Genomic DNA, 10,248 nt, shown 5'->3' with positions numbered 1-10,248 from the left:
TATGGGTTCTTGATTAAGTGTTTAACTTTATAATTTTGGTTATGGCTTATTTACATGTAAAATACGGTAGCTTTGTTTTGTTGATAATATGGTGAATGAGATGATATATAATATGAGTGGAATGTATGGAATTGGTAATTAATTGAGTTGCATGTTATTAAATTTTGGAAGTGTAGGATAACTTGATTTGGGTTGTATTGATAATATGTTTGGGTGTATCTTGGTTATACAGGTTCGGTTTGTTTTTTTTAAGAGAATAAAAAAAATGAGTTATCCATGATCATTTTGTTTAAGTTGAGTTTATGTGATTTTGAATGGATATTTGATGAGTAAAATTTTTATATGGAAATTGATTATATTGGAGCATGAATTGAGTTTGCAATCGAATGAATTATTAATGTGATATTTAATTATGAGTTTTGACATGTTAGTTGAATTTTAATTATGCTATGTAATAATTAGGTACTTAGAAATATCGTAAATTCATGTGGTGCTTTTATAATATGTTTGGTTTGAAAATATAAGTGATTATATGATTCGGTTTGATGTTCATATTTAAATTGATAAGTATGCGAATTGATGAATGTCAATAAAGTATAAATATGTTATAGGTAATGTATTATAATGACCGAACATGTATTTCTTAGCCTGGTGATGATATTGAAATATGGTTATTTGGAAATGGCTCATTAGGAGTTCAGGCGCAAGCTTTGTTCTTTTATAATGATGTATATTTGTCTTTTAAATGAGTTTAAATAGGTTAGTCGAATAGAGTACATGGTAACTGGCAAGGTGTGAATATAAATTGATGTGAACAGCTGAACATAAGGAATTTAATTACTCAGGAATTTTTATTGAATCGATGTGATAATTCATAATTCTTACTTAAGATTTTAATGTACATTTTCTTGTATGGCTTTGTGACATGTTTATTTAAATATAATTATGATTATATGAAATTCAAAATTGTTTGAAAGTTGTATCTTATGTAGTAATGCATCGTAACCCTAATCCGACGACGGATAATGGTTAGAGGTGTTACATTTTATTGGTATCAGAGCTACGGTTTAGTCGATTCTTGGACTAACGTAGTGTGTATGAGTCTAGCTATACATGCCATAATTTTTATACCGAGATAGTGTGATGACTGCTGACATCTAAATATGTGTTTTCATATAGTAATGGATCCTGATCGAGCCGTAGCCGATGATGTTGAGAGTATAGCGCCTGCTCCCGCACAAGGGACAGAGCCGGTAGATTCTCGACCGACCTCGAGTAACCAGGAGGGAGAGGCTAAACAAGCCTTCTATCAAATGATGAATGACTGGTTTACTCAATATGTCCGAACTAATCCGGTTGCACAACAACCTCCACCCCCGACTAATCCATCTTCGGTTCCTGTTATACCTCAAGTAAGTGATCCGATGAGATTATTTAAACCTCCTGTTAATAAAATTCGAAAACACGGGGCCGAAGAGTTCAGAGCTACTGATGATGATGATGCTGAGCGAGCTTAATTTTGGCTCGATAATACTATTCGAGTATTTGATGAGTTGTCTTGCAACCCTGACGAGTGCTTGAAATGTGCTATATCCTTGCTACGGGACACTGCATATCACTGGTGGAATACACTAGTATCGGTGGTTTCGAAAGAGCGAGTGACCTGGGAATTCTTTCAGACTGAATTCCGTAAGAAATATATTAGCCAGAGATTCATTGATCAAAAACGTAAGGAATTTCTTGAATTGAAACAGGGTCGGATGACAGTGATAGAATATGAGCGGAAATTTGTGAGACTCAGTAGATATGCTCGAGAGTGTGTTTCGACTGAAGCTATTATGTGTAAAAGATTTGAAGATGGGCTGAATGAAGATATTAAACTGTTAGTGGGAATACTTGAGATAAAGGAGTTCGTAGTACTTGTTGAACGAGCTTGTAAAGCCGAGGAGCTCGGGAAAGAGAAGAGAAAAGCTGACTATGAAGCTCGAGATTCCCGTAAAAGATCATTTAGTAAATCGTTCCAGTCGGCCTCAAAGAAATCCAGAGAGGATCATAGCCGATCTAAAGCTACTGTAGGGTTTCCTAAGCATGATCGAGATCGACCCCCTGTGAGTTCACGAGCTACTTCAGTTGCTAGTGTTGGTAGTGTTCGACAAAATAGATCAGAATGCAAGCATTGTGGGAAATGGCATCCTGGAGATTGCAGATTTCATGATCGGTCTTGTTTTAAGTGTGGTTCAAAGGATCATTTCATTAGAGTGTCCGATGGTAGCTGATCAAAACACTCTGCAGAATACCAGACTGAGTAATATGTCAATACGGGGTAGACCGCCAAGGCACTTGGGTAATGAAAGTGGTAGTCAGAGAGGGACAAAGGACATAGCAGTTCGATCTGAGGCTCGTGCACCTACCAGAGCATATGCCATCCGAGCTCGAGAGGAGGCTTCTTCTCCAGATGTTATTACTGGTACTTTCACTCTTTATGATACTGATGTTATTGCGTTGATTGATCCTGGTTCGACTCATTCTTATGTGTGTGAGACCTTAGTATTCAGTAAGACTCTACCTGTTGAGTCTACTGAGTTTGTAATTAAAGTATCAAACCCCCTGGGCCGGTGTGTGTTGGTTGACAAAGTGTGTAAGAATTGTCCGTTGATGATTTGAAATTTGTGTTTTATGGCTGATTTGATGTTGTTGCCATTTGACGAGTTCGATATAATTTTGGGTATGGACTGGTTGACTTTACACGATGCTGTGGTTAACTGCAAAAGGAAGACTATTGATTTAAGATGCCTGAATGACGAGATTATTCGGATTGAATCTAATGATCTGAAGGGTTTATCGGCAGTGATATCCTCTATGTTGGCTCAGAAGTATGTGAGAAAAGGTTGTGAAGCTTATCTTGCATATGTTCTTGATAGTAAAGTGATAGAAAAAAAGATTGAATCAGTACCTGTTGTATGTGAGTATCCAGATGTGTTCCCTGAAGAATTACCGAGTTTACCACCTATTCGAGAAGTAGAGTTTGGTATTGAGTTAGTATCGGGGACGAATCCAATTTCGATAGCTCCGTACCGCATGGCACCGACCGAATTAAAAGAATTGAAAGCACAGTTGCAAGAGTTGACTGATAAAGGTTTTGCACGACCGAGTTTCTCTCCTTGGGGGGCACCAGTTCTATTTGTGAAAAAGAAAGATGGAACGATGAGAATGTGCATTGATTATCGATAGCTCAATAAGGTGACTATAAAGAATAAGTATCCGTTACCATGGATTGATGATTTGTTCGATTAGTTGAAAGGGGCTACTGTGTTCTCGAAAATAGATTTGAGATCAGGCTACTATCAATTACGAGTTAAAGACTCTGATGTGCCAAAGACTGCTTTTCGAACGAGGTACGGACATTATGAGTTTCTTGTTATGCCTTTTGGACTTACAAATGCACCTGCTGTTTACATGGATTTGATGAATCAGATCTTTAGACAGTATCTAGATCAGTTTGTAGTAGTATTCATAGATGATATTCTGATCTACTACCGTGATGAGGCAGAGCATGTCGAACATTTGAGACTTGTGTTACAGATTTTACGAGATAAACAGTTGTATGCAATATTCAGTAAATGTGAGTTTTGGTTGCGTGAAGTCAATTTCTTAGGCCATGTTATATCGGCATCAGGCATTCGGGTTGATTCGAGCAAGATTTCGGCTATACTTGATTGGAAACCTCCGAGAAATGTTTCGGAAGTTCGAAGTTTTCTGGGACTTGCTGGTTATTATAGACGGTTCGTAAAAGGATTCTCTATGATTGCAACCCCGATGACAAAGCTACTACAGAAAGACGTTAAGTTTAAGTGGTCAGGAAAGTGCCAGATAAGTTTCGATCAGTTGAAAGCTCTTTTGACCGAAGCTCCAGTATTAGTTCAGCCAGAATCGGGTAAAGAGTTTGTTATCTATAGTGATGCATCTTTAAATGGTTTGGGCTGTGTTTTGATGCAGGAAGGCAAAGTTGTAGCCTATGCCTCGAGACAGTTAAAGTCATACGAAAAGAACTATCCGACGCACGATTTGGAATTGGCAGCTATTGTATTTGCGTTGAAAATATGGCGCCACTATTTGTTCGGCGAAAAATGTCATGTTTATTCCGATCACAAAAGCCTGAAGTACTTGATGACTCGGAAAGATCTAAATTTGAGACAGTGCCGATGGTTAGAATTGCTAAAAGATTACGAGCTTGTGATTGACTATCATCCGGGAAAGGCTAATGTTGTTGCTGATGCCTTAAGTCGAAAATCACTGTTTGCTTTGCGTGCAATGAACGTACATATGGCTATATCTGATGATGGTGCGATAGTAGCTGAATTGAAAGCAAAACCGTTACTTGTTCAACAGATTTGTGAAACTCAGAAAGCTGATGATGATTTAATTGCAAAACGAGCTCAATGTGACTTAAATGTTGATTCAGAATTTCTAGTTGATGCTGAGGTTTGTTTGAGATTCAAAAACCGATTATGTGTTCCGAGAAATTCAAAGTTAATACAGGTGATTTTGAATGAAGCTCATAATAGCCGATTTTCTGTTCATCCGGGTAGTACGAAAATGTATAACGATCTGAAACAGCACTATTGGTGGCATGGTATGAAATGAGACATTTCTGACTTTGTTTCGAAATGTTTAATTTGTCAGCAAGTTAAAGCTGAGCATCAGGTACCATCTGGGTTGCTTCAGCCGATCATGATACCTGAATGGAAATGGGATCGAGTCACGATGGATTTTGTATCCGGTTTACCGTTGACACTGAGCAAGAAAGATGCAATCTGGGTTATTGTTGATAGGTTAACAAAATCGGCACACTTTATTCCGATTCGCACAGATTTTTCGCTCGATAAACTTACGGAATTGTATGTTTCACAAATTGTGAGGTTGCATGGTGTACCTATTTCTATTATTTCAGACAGAGATCCGAGATTCACATCGCGATTTTGGAAGAAACTACAAGATGCTTTAGGTACGAAATTACATTTTAGCACAGCTTTCCATCCGCAGACAGATGGTCAATCTGAACGAATTATTCAGATACTTGAGGATATGTTGAGATGTTGCATTCTCGAGTTTGAAGGTACGTGGGAACGATACTTACCTTTGATTGAATTTGCTTATAATAATAGCTTTCAATCTAGTATCAAAATGGCACCTTACGAGGCTTTGTACGGTCGTAAATGTCGTACACCATTGTATTGGACCGAGCTTAGTGAAAATAAGATATACGGGGTTGATTTGATTAAAGAGACTGAACAGAAAGTGAAAGTGATTCGGGATAGTCTGAAATCAGCATCGGATCGTCAGAAATCTTATGCGGATTTGAAAAGAAAGGATATAGAATTTCAGATCGGGGATAAAGTGTTTTTGAAAGTCTCACCGTGGAAGAAAATACTCAGATTCGGTCGTAAAGGCAAATTGAGTCCGAGATTCATTGGACCGTATGAGATTATAGAGCGTGTTGGACCGGTTGCTTATAGATTGATGTTACCGCCTGAGTTAGAAAAGATTCATAACGTTTTCCATGTTTCGATGCTCCGTAGATACCGATCTGATCCTTCACATGTGATTAGTCTGACGGAGATTGAAATTAACTCTGATATGTCATATGAAGAAGAACCGATTAGCATTCTGGCTCATGAGATCAAAGAATTACGAACTAAGAAAATTCCGTTAGTTACAGTATGGTGGCATAAACACGGAGTTGAAGAAGCAACTTGGGAGTCAGAAGATACGATGAAAGAGCGTTATCCAAACCTATTCACCGGTAAGAATTTTCGGGGACGAAAATCCCTAAAGGGGGGGAGAGTTGTAACAACCCAGTTTTGACTCTAATCGGAATAGTAGTTTCGGGACCACATATCCGAGTCTAAAAAAAATTTAGTATTTTATTTGGTGTATATTTTGTGTGAATTTGCATGTGTGGAAGTTTCGTGAATTAATATTATGGTTTGAGTGCTTAATTAAAGAAAAAGGACTTGATCGCGTACAAAAATAAAAAGGCTAGTTAATGTGTAAAGTGTTAAATTGCTAATGCCTTTTTAATATGGAGTCCTTAATAGGTTATTAGCCCACTATTAAGTAAGTGGGTGATATTGGTCAAGAATGACCTTGTATTATAAGGTATAAAAATTTATAAACAAAGGTTAAATAAGTAAACTAGTAATATGTTAATATATGTTAAATTATATCAAAATATAATTCATTATTTTTCATCTTCTTATGACCGAAAACAAAAGAATGAAACTTTGTTCTTCAAGCTTTAACATTCGGCCATCTTAGGGATTTCAATTCAAGGTTAGTTTGATTTTAGTTTTTGATAATTTTTACGTTTTTGAGATCGTTGCTAAGTTATCTTTAAAGCCCATGCTTGAATTTTTGAATTGGTTGTGTATTTTGTGATATGCCATTGAAGAGAGTTTGTTGTTTTTGTTATTGGATGATGGAAAATAAATATATGTTGTTAGATTTTTCATGTTTTAATTAGTAATTTTTAATAAAAAATGTGTATTAAGGACTAAATTAAGAAAAGTGTAAATTGAGGGACTAAAATGTGAAATATATGTCATGCATGGACTTACATGAGCTTATTGAATATTCGGCTAAGCTATGGTACAATGAAAGTTTGTTAATTTTATATATATTTTTTTTAAATAGAGACTAAATTGCAAAAAGTGTGAAATGTCAAGGGCAAATTGGTAATTTGCCCATTTGTGTGTTTTTGGACTAAACTAAATGAATTATTGAATAAAAGAGTTAATTTTAATATGTTTAGATCGAGAAACGAAGAAAACGGAATTGGATCGGGGGAAGTCAAAAGTAGTCGAGTAGTCGACTGTGTTCGTCGATAACCGAGGTAAGTCTAATAGCAATTTAAATGTTATTAAATTGGAATTTATATAAATATATCTATCATACATTTAGTAAGCTGGTACTAATAGTATATAAATTGAATAAAACTTGATGATTTTTCTATGTGAAAGCCGAACATAGAAATTGATTTTGGGAGGTTAAAATTAACGGTATAAATTACATGTATATTAATTAAAGTATGCTTTAAGTTCAATGATATGAAACTAATAGTAGAATTTACATGGATATGTAGTTCGAATGTAAGATTTAATTTCATGAATTGAATTTAAAGTTATGAATTATATATATAAAGTTTGAATGTATGATATAAGTTCTTTGAGCTGAATTTAATGTATGAATTTTACATACATATGGTTCGAATATATATATTTCAAGTTCTTGAGCTGAATTTAATGTATGAATTTCACATACATATGTGGTTCGAATATAGGCTACAAATTCTTTGAGCTGAATTTTAATGTTGTAAATTATACATATGTGATCGAATGTTTGTTTGCTATGAAGAATTGAATATAATTCAATTCTTACGAAGATACGGTTAGTGAGTAAAACTTATGTAAACATAAAGAATTATACATAAGATCATCCTTGTATTTGAGATTTTCAGGCTTAATGCCTAGCAGACTTGATGTCGGTGGATTACATCAGGCTTTATGCCTAGCAGGCTCAGTGCCAGTGAATTATATCAGACTTTATGTCTAGCAGGCTTTGTGCCGGTGAAATGTATCAGGCTTTGTGCCTAGCAGGCTTTATGCCGGTGTTTTATACAAGGCTCTATGTTCTATAAATCTTATGTGAGCAATAGTAAAAGCAAATAAAGGTGTTAAGAAAGCTAAATTATTCAGGTATGTGTTAGCCATTTGATTAATTAGTGTTAAGGTAAGTTGATTATTTTTAAATTTATAATAGTTTCAAATGAAATATAGAGTATGAGTTAACCATTTGAGTATAAATATATTTTGGCATAATGATTTATTGAATATTTGGCTTTGCTAAATATTTATGTGTATTTGGCCATATGGTTTGTTTATATGAAAATTTAATGTGATTTTATTTAAAGCGTTATATGATACAAAATATTAGGATCTTTGGTTTATTTTAACTTAATGATAGAATAAGTATTAATATAAAAATATATATATGAATTTCTGCTTATGACTTACTAAGCTTCAATAGCTTATTATGTGTGTTTTTGTTTACCTCGGTTTTATAGATTTTGGAATCGTGTACGAGCTCAGGGATCATCAGCAAGCCTATCACACTATCGACTGTTTTCTTTGGTATTTTACTAAGTTAAAGTTTGAGCTTATGGCATGTATAGTCTGGATAAAATAATTGATTTTGGAACTTGTATGTATATAGCCATGCGAAAAATGGCTTGTCTTTAATCATTAGTATTTGTTTTGGTTTTTGTCTTATGGGTTCTTGATTAAGTGTTTAACTTTATAATTTTGGTTATGGCTTATTTACATGTAAAATACGGTAGCTATGTTTTGTTGATAATATGGTGAATGAGATGATATATAATATGAGTGGAATGTATGGAATTGGTAATTAATTGAGTTGCATGTTATTAAATTTTGGAAGTGTAGGATAACTTGATTTGGGTTGTATTGATAATATGTTTGGGTGTATCTTGGTTATACAGGTTCGGTTTGTTTTTTTTAAGAGAATAAAAAAATGAGTTATCCATGATCATTTTGTTTAAGTTGAGTTTATGTGATTTTGAATGGATATTTGATGAGTAAAATTTTTATATGGAAATTGATTATATTGGAGCATGAATTGAGTTTGCAATCGAATGAATTATTAATGTGATATTTAATTATGAGTTTTGACATGTTAGTTGAATTTTAATTATGCTATGTAATAATTAGGTACTTAGAAATATCGTAAATTCATGTGGTGCTTTTAAAATATGTTTGGTTTGAAAATATAAGTGATTATATGATTCGGTTTGATGTTCATATTTAAATTGATAAGTATGCGAATTGATGAATGTCAATAAAGTATAAATATGTTATAGGTAATGTATTATAATGACCGAACATGTATTTCTTAGCCTGGTGATGATATTGAAATATGGTTATTTGGAAATGGCTCATTAGGAGTTCAGGCGCAAGCTTTGTTCTTTTATAATGATGTATATTTGTCTTTTAAATGAGTTTAAATAGGTTAGTCGAATAGAGTACATGGTAACTGGCAAGGTGTGAATATAAATTGATGTGAACAGCTGAACATAAGGAATTTAATTACTCAGGAATTTTTATTGAATCGATGTGATAATTCATAATTCTTACTTAAGATTTTAATGTACATTTTCTTGTATGGCTTTGTGACATGTTTATTTAAATATAATTATGATTATATGAAATTCAAAATTGTTTGAAAGTTGTATCTTATGTAGTAATGCATCGTAACCCTAATCCGACGACGGATAATGGTTAGAGGTGTTACAGCCATGTCCTAGACATGGTCTTATATGGGATCTTTTTACCCAAATGTCATGACATTTGTATCCAATACACTCCTAATGTTTCAACGGGGCTTTTATCACTGATTCTCTGTCATCTCGTACTTGAGTCAACATTAAATAATTTCATGAAATAAATACATAATTGCTGGGAAATAGCAGTATTAATAATAATTATTGAAATATTGCATTTATTTACCGTAAACTTACCTCGGTACAAAATTTGACCAAATCTAGCAACTTAGTCCTCTATCTTTTTCTTCCCCCGGTCTAACTCCGAATTTCGTTCTTCTTGATCTATAATAGCAAATTTAGCTTATTTAATACTCACATTCATCAAAACAATCCTTGACTCGAACTTTGGAAAAATTATGATTTTGCCCCTAAACTTTTGCATAATTACACTTTTTCCCCAAAGCTCGAAAATTAAACTTCATCTCTTTTTCTTATGTTTTATAACATGCTGAACATTTTTCCCTTCTATGACAACATCAAATTCTTACTCTAACACTTATGAACATTAGGTATTTTTACCGATTATGTCGTTTTACTCATTTTCACTTAAAATCGCTTAGCAAAAATTGTTTAACATAATTTCAAGCTTCATATTCTACCATAAAACATAAAAATAAACACATTTCACCTATGATTATTTTTCCAAATATAAACTCTAGGTTAAATTATTGCTAGAATAAGCTAAATCAAGTTACCGGGACTCTAAAAACGTAAAGAACATTAAAAACGGGGCTTGGAATCACTTACTATGGAGCTTGGAAGCTTGAAAACCCTAACTATGGCTTCCCCCTTGCTATTTTCGTTCACCATGGAGATGAGCACATTTTCCATCTTTTTCCCTTTTTAATTCT

At 33.9% G+C, this 10,248-nt stretch overlaps 1 long non-coding RNA gene across 1 annotated transcript; it reads left to right on the top strand.

Moving 5' to 3' along the window:
* Positions 1-6,033: 6,033 nt before the first annotated feature.
* Positions 6,034-8,467, top strand: LOC121219583 (uncharacterized). Its single transcript, XR_005916448.1, has 3 exons — positions 6,034-6,333; positions 6,812-6,892; positions 8,123-8,467. It is a non-coding gene; the product is annotated as an uncharacterized lncRNA (long non-coding RNA).
* The last annotated feature ends 1,781 nt before the right edge of the window (positions 8,468-10,248 follow it).

This window comes from Gossypium hirsutum, chromosome D07 (genome assembly GCF_007990345.1).
Source record: "Gossypium hirsutum isolate 1008001.06 chromosome D07, Gossypium_hirsutum_v2.1, whole genome shotgun sequence".
Classification (NCBI taxonomy): domain Eukaryota; kingdom Viridiplantae; phylum Streptophyta; class Magnoliopsida; order Malvales; family Malvaceae; genus Gossypium; species Gossypium hirsutum.
Note: the sequence above shows the minus strand (reverse complement) of the source record. Positions and strands in the feature narration are given on the sequence as shown.